Source organism: Emydura macquarii, unplaced genomic scaffold (assembly GCF_026122565.2).
Source record: "Emydura macquarii macquarii isolate MOO-44397 ecotype Brisbane River unplaced genomic scaffold, CSIRO-AGI_Emac_v2 contig_318, whole genome shotgun sequence".
NCBI classification, from domain to species: domain Eukaryota; kingdom Metazoa; phylum Chordata; order Testudines; family Chelidae; genus Emydura; species Emydura macquarii.
In genome coordinates this window covers 12,489,854-12,503,883 of record NW_027130455.1, presented here as the reverse complement: position 1 = coordinate 12,503,883, position 14,030 = coordinate 12,489,854, and the positions used below count along the sequence as shown (strand labels likewise).

At 45.7% G+C, this 14,030-nt stretch overlaps 1 protein-coding gene across 5 annotated transcripts in view; it reads right to left on the bottom strand.

The window, feature by feature from the left end:
* The window catches only part of ME3 (malic enzyme 3), a 168,881-nt gene that overhangs the window by 68,426 nt on the left and 86,425 nt on the right, over positions 1–14,030 (bottom strand). The window lies entirely within an intron of this gene.

Here is a 14,030-nt window from a genome sequence, read left to right as displayed (position 1 = left end):
CAGCAGCAGAGGCAACATGTGGGTGGGTGGGTCACATGGGGTCGTGTCCCCCCAGAAGCCTTCCATTTAGCAGCAGCTTCTACCCAGAGGTTTTCAAACTGTGGGGTTCAGTGTGGGAATGCCACTTTCACTCCCTGACTCAGCTCAGTGGGCCACAATAATTGTTGTTTTCCTTAAAGCCCCAGATCCTGGAGTCAAGTGGATATGTAAAGATTTCAGCCTTCCTTCTTGAAGAAAAAGTATGTTTCCAGCCCTTGTGGTGTGGAGAAAGCTTCAAAATGTGACCCCAGTGCACCTAAACCCTCAAAAAGCAGAAGGCAAATAAAAAGAACACCAAAATCTGTTATTTGTACATAGTCTTCTGATTTTAAAGCCAATCTCATGATTTTTGGTGAGCCTGACTCATGATTTTTGAACATTTGGGGTTGGCAATACTGCTAATTCCATCTCTAATTCCCTTCTAAATTCTGATTAACGAGAGGTAATGAGCAACACTGCTGTGTCTGATCACAATTAGTTGCACTTATTCAGGCCTAATCACTCTCACGGGCAGGCTCTGCTACTAAGAAGAAGGGCTTTCACCCAAGTGCTCTCATGTATCCTTTGCCAAACCCAATGGAATGCTTCACACTTTGATATTCAACCGTCCAAGGCTCCCTTGGATTTCAAGACTCAATTGAAGGCTTTATTCAGTCTTAATGTGCAGCAATTGTCGTATTTTTAAGTATAATGCTGGGAATGACCCCTGCATTTTAAAGGGCTGCATGAGGAGTTAGCCACAGAGCTCCTATTAAAGTCAATGTGTGGTTAAAATCTGTGTAATTCATAAGATTTGCAGCCTTGGAGCAGCTGCAGCTCCCACTGGTTCACCTGTGCTGACCTGTGAAAAATTAGGCCCGCAGTGGCTAGTCTGCTGCATTCTGTAAATACATAGGTTTGGATGGATTAGAGCCATGCTTCTGGCAAGACAGGAGATGCTGAGGGATCCCATCCACCATGCAGTCAGTGCGCAGTTCGAGACTAGACTCATCATACACTGCCCACGCTTGGAGGGCAGAATGAGCCACAGGTTCAAGCTCAGGGATAAAAGGCTGATTTCATTCCTCCACTTGTTCTGCATTTGAGACCCCCAATCTCCCAGAACTAACAATACCTAGGCAACTGTGAATTAGAGAGGGAAAAGGTGTACCAATTTACCAACATGAAGCATTGCAGAGGGATACAACCAGTGCGGTCTATGGGCTGTCTTAAGTAGCAATATCAACACTGGACTTCATTTATTTATAACTGTTAAGCGCACTCTTTATTTCATTTTAGGGCTAATGCAAAGATTAAGGTGAGATCAAGTTTGCTTGGGGAAGTTAAACTAAATCCTAGCCTGATTGTGTTTCCTTCTCATGCTGAGAAAATTACACTGAGAACCACACCTACACTTTAAAAATGCACTGCGGGGAGCCCCAAGGATAAATGAAGAACTGGGACAAAGTCTGACAAAGAAAAAAAAGAAAAATATTTGTACAGTATCAGTGCAATTTGCCTTCAGCTAAATGTAGTCTAATCTGGCACATCCTGTCCTGCCTAGCAGGATACATTTATTAAAATGTCCCTGTCTTCATTATAAATTGCATTTATCAGACCCACACACATTAACAGCTACATTTTCAAGTCGCGTGCCGAAGAGGTGCATGACTTGCTGTATCCTGCATTTAGCAGTTTATCTTCGGGACTGGGCACATCAGCCATAAACCAGGCAATGTTTGGAAGTACAGCATTAAGCATGACCCTTTATTCACCCTGCTCACAGACACACAGATGGAAAAGACCTATTAGGCTCTGGCTATTAGCCCCCGGGCTGGTGCAAAATCGCTCCCTACACTATGTTTTCTAATGTTTTGACTGGTCTACTTTAAAAAGCCTCCCAAAACCCTGGTGCACCCACCACTTCTTTTGGGAGACTGTTCCACAACCTAACAGATCTCATCCGTAGAAAGATTTTCATGATAATCAGCTCATCGTTTCCCTTTACTTTCATCCCATTGCTGCTTGTTAGACACCCTGGCACCAACCTAGGTATTTCTTCTCCCTTCTTGGTACTTATCTCACTGAAACTCCTCCTTATATCAAGATGTACAAACTTATGCCAGGGCTAAATTAAAAGCTCTGATTCTCTTGTCTGACAGGCTCTTGCACCTCACCCTGTGGCATCTCTTTTCTATTTTCAGTTTCCCTATCAGCCCTCCTCCCACTACTCCTTCCCCTCTCTGCTCAAACATTGATGCCATCTGACAAGAGCACTGCTCCCTTCTTGGGCTTCCTTACCCCTCTCCTCACTGTCCAACACCTTCCTGCCTTCATTCCAGTCGCAGAGAAATCTCTCCCACTATACACCTCGTATCCCACTTGTCATGCCTCCTTGACTGCATCCCCTTCCACCTGGCTGCGTATCAGCCTTCCTTTCTCAACTGGCGCCTATCCCTTAGCCTCCAAAGGTGCTCTCTTGCATTCCCTATCCCTAATCAACCCTCACCTGACATCCTCTTTTGAGCCTACCTAATCAGAAACTGCTCTCCTTATGACAGGGAATTCCCCTGGCCTAATTTCAAAGCAACTCCGACATCCAGAGTGAAGTCCTGGCCTCCTTCAAGTCAACAGAAGTTTCGCCATTGACTTCGATGGGGCCGGGATTTCACCCCCTGTGTTAGGCAGTGACTTGTGATCTCAAATGCCATCGGGTGCACATTCTGCTCCAGAGAGACCAGCGGGTGAGAGAGAAGGATGAAGAGAACCACAGCAGAACAAGGGGAACAGAACATTTTCCTAATGAAACAAATAGCTGCAATACATTATACACTGTAAACAGGACATCCACTTATGGCTGCTTGGCTTTGAGGGAGTATGGGGAAAGTTCCTGTCCCTCAGACACAGCTCAGACTTCCTTTAGTTCGAAAAGCTCTTGAAGATATTCAGTTGCCTTGAAAGAGACCTTCTGAGTTTAAATTACAGTGGGGGAGAGAAAGGATGCTGACTTCTCCTTTCCCTGTCTCCCTCCTGGTTAACCCAGCTTCCTGCCCTGGGGCACTCAGGGTGTGTCTACACAGGGGGGTTAATGCAAAGCTTTTTGATGCAGGTCAGGTAATTCACGGTATGGGAGTCATGCCAATAGCATGCACACAGAATGCCTGCTCTATTTTCTATTCACATCATGTGAACACCTGATTGAAGCAGTTTATTGTGACTGAGGGCATAGTGTTTTTCGCAGGTATCCCATGGTCCTTTGATTTGCCTCTGAGCAGAGTGCATGCTGAGATTGTTTTCACTGTGCATTGTGGGAAGCTGGGGGGATTTAAATGTAAAAAATCCCATGATTCTGCCATTCCATGCCATGTTTTCTTTCTGGGCTGGTTCATACCATTTTCAGATTGCAATTGGCCAGCACGAACCCAGCAATGCTTGCTGCTATGTTGACAAGTGCGAATATGCACAGGCTGCTTAGGCAGTATTACAGCACTCAAAGCAGGGCAAATTTGGTGTTGGACTTCACCCATCACACTGCTGAATAGATGATGTGGGAACAGGAAAACATTCTATGGTGGCAGCAGCAGGAGGATACAGGATGAGGTGCAAGAACGGGACAACACTAAGCTCTTGGAACAAGAGAACTGGTTCCTGAATCACCTAGACAGCATTCAGCACTGTTTCTGGGTCCAGGAAACCAGGTGGATTGGTGGGAGAGGACGGTACAGCAGAGCTAGGACAACCAGCAGTGGTGAGTGACCTTCAGGATGGGGAAGAGGAAGGGGTACCTTTTTGAAATCTGTGAAGAACTGGCCCTGGTGCTTCAGTAACAGTGCACCAAATGCGGTGCCCTGTACCCGTGGAGAAATGGGTTGTGACGCTGGCAAACTCATTGCTGGAAACCAGTCTGTTTCACCTGTATGGTTAAGATGGGTATTGAATTTATAACAATGGGTTTAGACTTTATGAAATGCTTGTAAATTGCTGCATGCATTAATCTCACTTATAATATCTTTATCACATGCTATAAGCCAATATTTAAGCTTTTGCTTTAAGACTGTAAAAATGTTTGCGCTGAAACTGTGAATCCAGTCAGGAGGAACATCTCCTGACCATCAAGAAGGCCTATCAAAACCAAATTGGCCAATTGTGGGACATCACAGTACAAAGATTTTGTTAATTGCCCCTTGACACCCAGGAAGAGGCTACGTTCGAAAGGGCTTGTCCCATAAACTTGAATTCTGGAAGAAAATAAAAATAGCTGACAAGAAAATTGTTCATCTCTTTTGCTCTTTGGACTCTCACAGGGGTGGAGTTACAGAATGGAAGCAGAGATCTCCCAGGTCACCTTGGTTAGCCCTAAAAGACATTCAGAGCTGACAGATTACTACAACTCTGTCACCTTTTCAAACCACTGATGGTAACTCATTTGTATATATACATTTGCCTGCTTTAACCTTGTAATAACTCTCTCATTTCTTTTCTTAGTTAATAAACCTTTAGTTTGTTTATTACATGCTTGGCTACAAGTGTTATCTTTGGTGAGATACTGACCTATGAGGGTAAGCAACTGGTCTCTTGGATCTGGAAGCAACCTGGATCTTTTGTGACCTTGTTGTATAGCTACCAACCAGCACTAAGCCCAGCTTGCCTGGGTGGCAAGATAGACCGGAATGCCCAAGGGGACTGTCTGTGACTGCATGGTAAGACTTCAGGAGTTCATACTTGTTACCAGGTTGGTGAAATCTAATTATAGAACATACAGCCAGTTTCAGGTCTCTGCCCTGCATCTTGACAGTCTCCCTGATGTTGGAACTCACGATCATGAACCGCTCCAGACAGCATGTCATGGGTCACTCTTGCTATCTGCAGGCTGGCCACTCCAGAATATTACCAGTCTGAAACTAACCAATTCGGCATGGGGAGATCAACTGTTGGAGCCATTCTCATGCAGGTCTGCTATGCCGTTGATAAGGTACTGGGTCACTGGGTCATGAAGCTGAGGTAATGATCAGGGGATTATTGATGGCCTTGCATACTTGGGATTCCTAAACTGTAGAGGTGCAATTAATGGAACCCATCTACCTATCACTTGCTCCCCCCTTCTCCTGCCCCACATCAGGGCACAGAATTTATAAACAAAAAGGGCTATTTCTCCTGGTGCTGCAAGGTCTGGTGGACCACCACAGCAGGTTTAGAGACATACATAAATGGAGGGTGGTCTGGAAGGGTCCATGATGCTAGGATTTTTTGGAACTCAACGCTATTTAAATGGAAATAGGGTTGTTTGCCCCTAGGATCTCTGTGGATATTAAGGTGTGGAGATCGGTCTGGTTATTTTGGGAGACCTGGAGTATCCTCTGATGTCCTGGCTAATGAAGCTACACATTGGCCACTTGAATAGGAGGAAGGAACTATTGCCTCAGTAATTGCAGAGCGGAAGTGGAATGTGCATTTGGCTGTCTAAAAGACAGAGGGCGCTGTTTATGGAATTGGTTTGAAGCGGCAGAAAATAATATTCTAATAATTATAATAGCATGTTGTGTTTTGCGTAATATTTGTGAGAGCAAGGGGAAAGCCTTACAGATGGGTGGGAGGCTGAAGTGTGGAGACTTGCCTGGAGGTTCAAGCAACCAGCAAGGCATCCCATAGAGAAACACAAACAGCTAGGGCAATGCTACACGGGATGTCTATTGTTCATATTTTGAGTCTCAGGGCTATACATGTTAGCCTGTGGAGGTTGTGTTGGGATACAGACATTGCAAACACTGGGGTATTGTGTGTGGGTGGTTTATGTTTAGCATTCCCTTTGTACTTTTGCAAAAGCCATGCATTATTTCTTCTTTATTTAAAGGATTTTCTTTGTAAGCTCCAATGATGACTCATAATGGATGTACGGTGAATGGTTTTTATTATGAAACAATAAAAATAATAATACAATTGTAATGAAACCAATGGAAAAAGAATCTCTTTGTATTTGGAAATACACTTAACTAACCAGTCTGCAAAATAATCACTCTACACAATCCTTTAATGAATGCAATAGTGCAAATGGAACTCAAATTTGCAACAGTAAGAACATTCCAAATATAACAATCGGGTGGGGAGGGCATAAAGTCACAGGCAAGTATATCTCTTGCCTCTGGCCTTCTTGTCCGCATGGGTGCTGGGGTTGAGTGCCGTGGGTCAAAATTGGTTGGGGGCATTGCAGGGCTCAAAAGAACTGTACTCCCAGGTGCAAGTGTTCTTGGAGTCTGGAGGTTGGCTCAGAGAGCAGAACGGGAGCTGCGTGGAGCACTGCTGTGGAGACACAGGGGTCAGGGCTTGCTGCTGGTTACCCAGGGCCTGAAGGATATGGCTGGAGCCCAAAATACAGGACTAAAAGGAGCTTGTTTTGCAGGAGGGCATTCTGGCCCAGGGATAACGTCCATAAGCGGCTTCTGCATCACTCTGCCTTTTACCATGCTCTCCTTTGCCACGCTCTCCTTAGCCACTGCCATGCTGTCCTTGGTCAATACAACACTGTACCTGGCCAGTGCCACAGCTGCATTTGTACCTCCCGCTGGATCCTCATGTACAGTCTCCGCCTCTCAGCACACCTGGTTTTCCTCTAGGACTCAGCTATGAGTTCGGCAACCATGTCGTCGCGAGTCTTCCTTTCTCTCCCCCTCGGGTTGCCCAGCCTGTCAGCAGTGCATAGAGCCCCTGATCTTGATGGTCTGGCTGCTGCAGGCTGTGGGAGTCGCTGTTTATTGTTCATATCCCAGACAAGACCTGAGGGCTTTTTAAAATGTATGTTTACGTGAGTTTTCCTCCCTGAGACTCTTCCCAGTCTTTGGGGGAAGCTCAGGAACGGTAAGTGGTCTGCTTGTAGGGAGGGTGCTTGGTGCATCTAGAGTTCAGTCTGCTGCACCTGCTGTCATGCTGTTAGGAGTGGGGTGCGGTGATCAGAGCGATATTCCCGGTTCGTTGTTGCAGATTGGCTGGTGCACTGGAGGTGCCGCTATGGCATTGGAGCTGTAAAGGGGACATGAGGGAGAGGGGGCGAGCTGGATAGTAATCCTCTGTACATCCCCTTTCAGCCTGTTTCTCCAGGACATTATGCTGAAGCGGGTGACTAGGGGGGCAGAGAAGGGTCTCATTCAAAAAGGCAAAGGGCAGACCAGCAAGGTTCGCTGTGAATTTATTCACCAGGACAGGCCTGGTGGGGAGGGTTAGGGTGTGGATCCAGATCACATTGGGGGTTTTAAAATCAGATCAAGTAGACAAGCCCTCAGACTCAGAGCAAGGAAGCCATCATGAGAAAGAACAGAGGCAAGACAGTAGCAACCCATTAGCAGTCCCTAGTGACAGTCAGAGAAAACTGTAGCTAAGAGCTTGTTTCCCCTTCCCAGTGTCAGCTACTCGGGGCAGGCTGGTAGAACAAGATCCCAGGGTCTATCCTGGGAAAATATGGACTATGGACAAGTACAGTGTGGGGGCTGATGTTGAGTGGCATAATGTGCTGTTGCTTAGCCACCAGGCCATCTAGTTTAAGGCTATTTCATTTGACTTCTTGATCACTGAGTACGTTTGCTAGGGGAGTTAACTTCCAAAGGTAGTTGCTGCTTCAAAGGGGTTGGGAGGGTGAAGGTGGTGGCAAACCAGATGCATTATTGTACATGCTCTCTGTGCACACCACTGATCACAAAAAGTGCAAGACCTCAGTTGCGGGGGAGCAAGAGCCTGCTCAAACCCCACTCCCTGCAGTGAGTATTCAACTTCAGCTTGTGCTGCTTTATAAAGAGACCTAGGACTGGGGTGGGAACAATGTAGTGCCAACAGACTTGTCCCAGGCACAGTTTTTGCATCAGGATCCAAACTGCCCCACATGTATTTGGTTTGACCTGGGCCAGTCTCTAGAAACAGCAGGTCAGGATGAGGAAGATAAGCCTCTCTCTCTGTGTGTGCTGTCATTTAGTGTGTGCAACACATCTAGGAAATACTTCAAAGATTTTAATTTGCTGACAGGACACTTCTGTGGGTTGACTGACATTTCACTCACTCCCATTATGACAGGTGACGAGACAAGCAGCTTATTAGTCTGTCTGATTTTTAATTTCAGCATTAGCGGGACCTTGTCAGCTTTCATTTTCTGGGTTCAAGTTACTTTCAAGAGGATTTCCGCTGTTCTGAGGGACTGGCTCTAAATGACGTTCATCATTCCAGGTATGCAGTGCTGTTGTAGCCGTGCTAGTCCCAGAACGTTAGAGAGATTAGGTGGGTGAGTTAACATCTTTTAAGGTATTAATTCACCCACCTTGCCCATCATTCCAGGAACAGTGTAAGCTCACAACCTTTGTTTGCGGCTCCAATGGTTTACTTCTGAGGTGATCTAGAAAGCTCTCCAGGGCTACTCACAGTGTCTGTGATGAAACTGAAAACTCTGGTGTGCAGCCAAAAGCTTCATTTTCTGCATGTGTTGACTGGGGGGGCACACTTCCAGTTTTAGCTGCACAACTTTAACAGACTTTCATCTGAGTCATAATACAATAATAACAGCACTTTACACCTTCCGTGCTCAGTACGCTCACAAACTCTCCACCTCACTGTGGTCCATCATCCCATTAACAGCAGCCACTAGAATCAGCTACTGACCCCGGCTGTGTGACAGGTATAATCCATATCGTGTGCTCAATGCCAAGAAACTGAGACTAATCTCTGACCTGCACTCCTGTGCGGCACACCTCCATCATGCTCCCTCCCGTACAGGTGGGGAAACATACAGAGGTTGCATGACTGCCTCAGGCCACAAAAGGAATCAGTGGCATGGGCGAGATTAGAACACAGGCTTTGGAATCATAGAAGATTAGGGTTGGGAGGGGCCTCAGGAAGTCATCTAGTCCAAGCCCCTTCCCAAAGCAGGACCAACCCCAACTAAATCATCCCAGCCAGGGCTTTGTCAAGCTGCATCTTAAAAACCTCTAAGGATGGAGATTCCACCACCTCCCTCGGTAACCCATCCCAGTGCTTCACCACCCTGTTATCCTCCAGCACTGTGCTCAGTCCAACAGCATGGGAGGAGTCTGCAATTTCCTGATTATTATAAATCCTGTGTTCTGTTGCAAAGGTTAAACACTTCTTTTTCCAGTTTTGTTTTCAAATACTCCCCCCCCCCCATGCTCCTCTTCTTCAACACTAATCACGTACTCAACTAGCTCTTCCATAAGTTAAATTCACAACCACTCCCTGGTCCTCCATTTGAATGGCTGGATCCTTATCTATTGTATCAAACCTTATACTAACTTAAAATATGGTACTGGGGCTCTGCTGAACTACTAGCCCCGCAAGTAGGTGTCGGTAAGAGACTTGATTCAATTACAGATATTAAGGGGGTTGCTAAGATGAAGTTTTTCAGTTGCATGGTGTAGCCCACAGTCCCTTCCATGACTGTTTAGTCCAGGCCAGGACTTTGAGGGTATGTCTACATGGCACTCTGGAGCGCGCCTGCCAGCCCAGGTGGACAGACTTGGGCTGGCACCAGTGCTCTAAAAATAGCCTCATAGACAGGCTTTGAAGCTGTGGCTCCAGCTCTGAAGCCCAGGGAGGGGCATGGGCTTCAGAGCCTGCGCTCCAGCCCCAGCTGCAACTTCAAAGCACTGTCCGTGCAGCTATTTTCAGAGTGCTAGCCTGAGGCCGCTACCCCAAGTCTATCAACCCACGCTAGAAGGCTCGCTCCAAAATGCTGTGCAGACATACCCTGTGAGACCCTGCGTGGTGATATTGACAGTACAGGTTGGGTCCAGTTCATCTGGAAGCTCAAGTGCCAGGGTCTGTCATGGGGTGTCTCTGAGAAGCAGTGTCCCAGCATGAGTTGGGCTTTGAGTCAACTTTCCACTCTACCTTCTTTCCTATGGAACCTGGGGCAGAAGGGCTCCAGAGGTTTTTTGTGGTAGGAGCAGCAGAAGTCCTCACTCCTCTCCTACTCCCCACATCTTGTGTTCCTTGGCGAGGGGAAGGATGTCTCATCTTTTGGAAGAAGCATCTGCATTCTTTTTAAAAGCAAATTAACTAAAAAATGATCATTCTACCCACATCATCATCACCATCTCTTAATCCCATGCTGAGTAAGGATGCTCACAATATTAATTAAACACGTTTTCATGTCCAAGAGAGAGGACGCCAAGCATCCATTGGTTTCCTTGCTTGACAATCCCGAGGGGGAGTAAGACGTTTCTGACTAATGTGGCCAAATGCTCTCCATCTCTCATTGTGGTCAGAGCAGTTAAGGAGCTGGTGGGAGCAGTTTTTCTGGGATATTATTTTCTTTAGTTTTGTTTATGAGACCATTGAACTAAGATTCTTTTCCCTTTCCTTCTTTCAGCTGCTCATTAAATTGCCTGCCTTGCCCAATTACATCCTTAACACTGCATTAACGCTTTCTCTTCATTTCTGAGCCATAGCAGGGACTCTCCAGCTTCAAAAGCAAGAAATACTTTCAAAGGCCACCTCCTTTAGCAACTTCCCTACTCCCTCTCTCAGCTCTCAAAATACTTCATTCTGCTGATTGCCAGAAAGGGCTCCACATGCCATAAGGTGAGAATCTACAAGAACCCTACAAGACTGTCTGTGCTATGTGCTCTCCTTTGTTATTGGGTCCATTTTTCACTAAAGAAAGTTGAAGGACTGAAGTTGGGCCCATTAACAACACAAAGGTTGCCATGTTGGGATACTGTTTATAACATGTTTTTGTTTAGTCTGTGTGAATGTGACCTAGGGTGATCAGACATCTCCATATTATTGGGACCATCCTGATATTAGTGGCTTTGTCTTATATAGGCAACTATTACTCCATCCTGATTTTTCACACTTGCTATCTAGTCACCGTAATGTGGCCCAGCCATGTTATAACCCTGCTACAGAAACATATTACCACCCTGTAATGACTATGGTGGCCGCACAGTTTTATAACAGGGCTATAACATCGTTTGTTTTGCCCATGTAGGTAGATTTCTGAATTGCTCATTATCATACTTGTGACAGATTTGGAGCTGCTCTCTCATGATTTATGATTTATAATGATTATCCTGTATGTTGGCCTGGTTATTGAGATATTTACTGTCTGACTATGTGGGTATAGGGATAACTCAATAGAGGACTTTTGGGAAAACAGACAGGTGGTTCAAGATAGCCACCTCTCAGCAAACACTTAAGAGTTATTAAGGGACAAGAGTTGATGATTTTGCCTCTTCTCCAGTCATCCTACAAAACTGGTTTTGACCAAGACAGGCAGAGGCCCAAGAACACAGAACAATCACCACCAACTCTGGGAAGATTTAAGTGATCTTTTCCCAAGAAAGGCAGTAGTTGTTCAGGAGAACCAGACTTGGACAGGACACCGCTGGGTGTGTGTGTGTGTCCGAAGAAGTGAAGCCTATGTAGGTTCCATAAGGGCATGGTAAGACTGTAGGTGTGATAGATATGCACATAGACTATTTGTGGTTTAAAATCCTTTTCCCTTAAAGTCTTGGTTCTACTGCTAAACAAACAATACTTTGGGTTAATACGGCTGTCTGGTCACTATATTCACCGCTGGCCACATATTCCTGCAGGGAAGAAACACAGGAGCCTGAACCCAGGTCAGATCGGCTGGGTAAGGAGGGGTGATACACAGGATACTGTAGCCCAGGCTGTGGTCTAGAAGCTGGAGAACTGCAAAATTCCACCCCAGGATAGATTACACTTGAGGAGGTGCATACAGTAAGACCAGAAAAAGGACTGAATTGCAGCTAGTCCTGTAACCCTCACGCTAGTTTCTAAGACTACAACTTGCCTGCAATCCTGGAAAGACTCATTCTTCTCAAAGATACCATTTCAGTTTGCTTGCACAATTCTGCATAACAGTACTGCAAGTGCTAGAAACCCAAACTCTTCAAGAGTTAAACTTTAATTCCCCTGCTCCTGTCAAATTCTGAAAGTCTTAGTGGTTTCAACCGAGAAGTATTGGCATGCCGTATTAAGTCAAATACCTGCTGAATCCAACTCCTGAGCTCCACAAATTGCTCCAGAGAAAAATTTGTTTTTACTACCACACAATTACAATCAGGTCTGAATAAGAACAACAACAAAAACAAAGTGAAAGTTTCTTATGTGAATCTCATTACTTTAAATAATAAAACAGAATTTTTCTTGTTGGAAGAATGACTATGTGTCAATATAACCTGGGAAAACAACCTTTATCAAAGTAGAAACTGAAATTAGATTGCAGCTCGCAATATATCAGCAGAAAGACAGTATCAACTGCAATCAGGGCATTATGATTTGCCCTTTTCTGCAGAAGCCACAGGCAGGAATCCATAATAGTTCCTTGCTTAAATTTAGCAACAGAGCTTCTTTGCAATGGAACACCGGTGCATGACAGCAGATGTTCTTACCACGGTGGCAAAATAATGTAGGTTTTAAAAAAGGAGTTACAGGAAGGGAATTTCTCCAACAGCAACAACTGCAAAAAGTCCTGTGTGAGGAAAGAAGCTGCTGCTTTCCCTGAGATAACAAGGGGATTGGGAACAGAACTGAGGAGAAGCCAAAGGACATGGTTTGTTCTCAATGTTTGTTGTGTAGACTTTAAATCAAACTGATCAAAGATAGAGGCAGTGTGGTCTAGCAGTCTGAACATGGGACGGGAGGTCAGGAGCTCCCAATTCTAACCTTGATTGGTTAAAAGCTAACAATGTGCTGGGAATAATGCAGGAGTCCTTGTCTCAGCGCGCTCACAGCTAGAGAGACCTAGGAGGGTCCAGGGGAGAAATTATTTTAGGTTTTTTCCCTAATCCCTTAGGACCAGATTGAGGATATGTCTACACTACAGCTGCTACAGCAGCACATCAGCTGTAGCATCATCATATAGACGCTTCCTACGTTGATGGAAGGTTTTTTTCTGTAGATGCAGTTAACCCACCTCACTGAGAGGCGGTAGCTAAGTCAACAGAACAATTCTTCCGTCGACCTAGCTGCGTCTATGCCAGAAGTAAGGTCGACCTGACAACAACATGCAGGGCACAAATGTTTCCACAGCCCTGAGTGATGCGGCTGAGTCTATCTAATTTTTAAGTGTAGACCAGGCCTGAGACTTTCTGTCTCAATATGTGTGAGGGGCAGCACAGGACGGGTCCTTCTCTTGCTCCCCTGTATTTCAGGGCAGAGGGCTGGGGATGGGGAAGCAATCTGTCAGCTAGTGAAGGATGGGCAGCACAGACGTTTTCACCTTCTTCACTGCACAGTTTGAGGGTCAGGAGGGAAATTACATCTCCCCTCCCAACCTTTGTGCAATGGACCCAGGGGGAATAGCAATCCCATTCAACCTGCTTTCTCACACACAGAGCAGCGAGCTGGGTAATCTGCTTAAGGGAGTAGGGTGGCCTTACATTTCTGCACAGCATCATAATGCAAATTAGTCCTTAATCTATTATTTTTCATTTTTTGTGGAAATGGTCTTCAGGACTCACTTACTCAAGGCCTTCCTTGTACAGTACCCTCTGGGTATGTCTACACGGCATCCGGGAGCGAACCTCCCAGTCAGGGTCCACAAACTTGTGGTAGCAGGGCTTGTGCTGGCATTGCAGATGTTGCTTTGGTGTTGAGGCTTGGGCTGTTGCCCCCTCCCTACAGGCTTCAGAGCCTGAACGTCAGCCTGTGCCACAGTGCCTGTACGGCTATTTTTAGAGCACTAGTACAAGCCCGGATAGCACGAGTCTGCAATCCAGGCTGGAAGAATCGCTCCCAGATGCAGCACAGACATACCCACAGTGACCTTGGGCCAGTCATGTAAAGCCTGCCTCAGTTTCCCTACCTGTGATATAGGGGTCATACTACTCACCCACCATCACTAGGGGTGCAGTGAGGGTGAAAATAAAAAGTGCTACATATTACTATTCCACTTCTTCATTAGATGCTGATATTCTTGTAATACAAGTCTTTATAGTAAAGCCAAAGGGTTTATCTGGCCTATGTTTTTAGCCTAATGATGCATTTGAAGG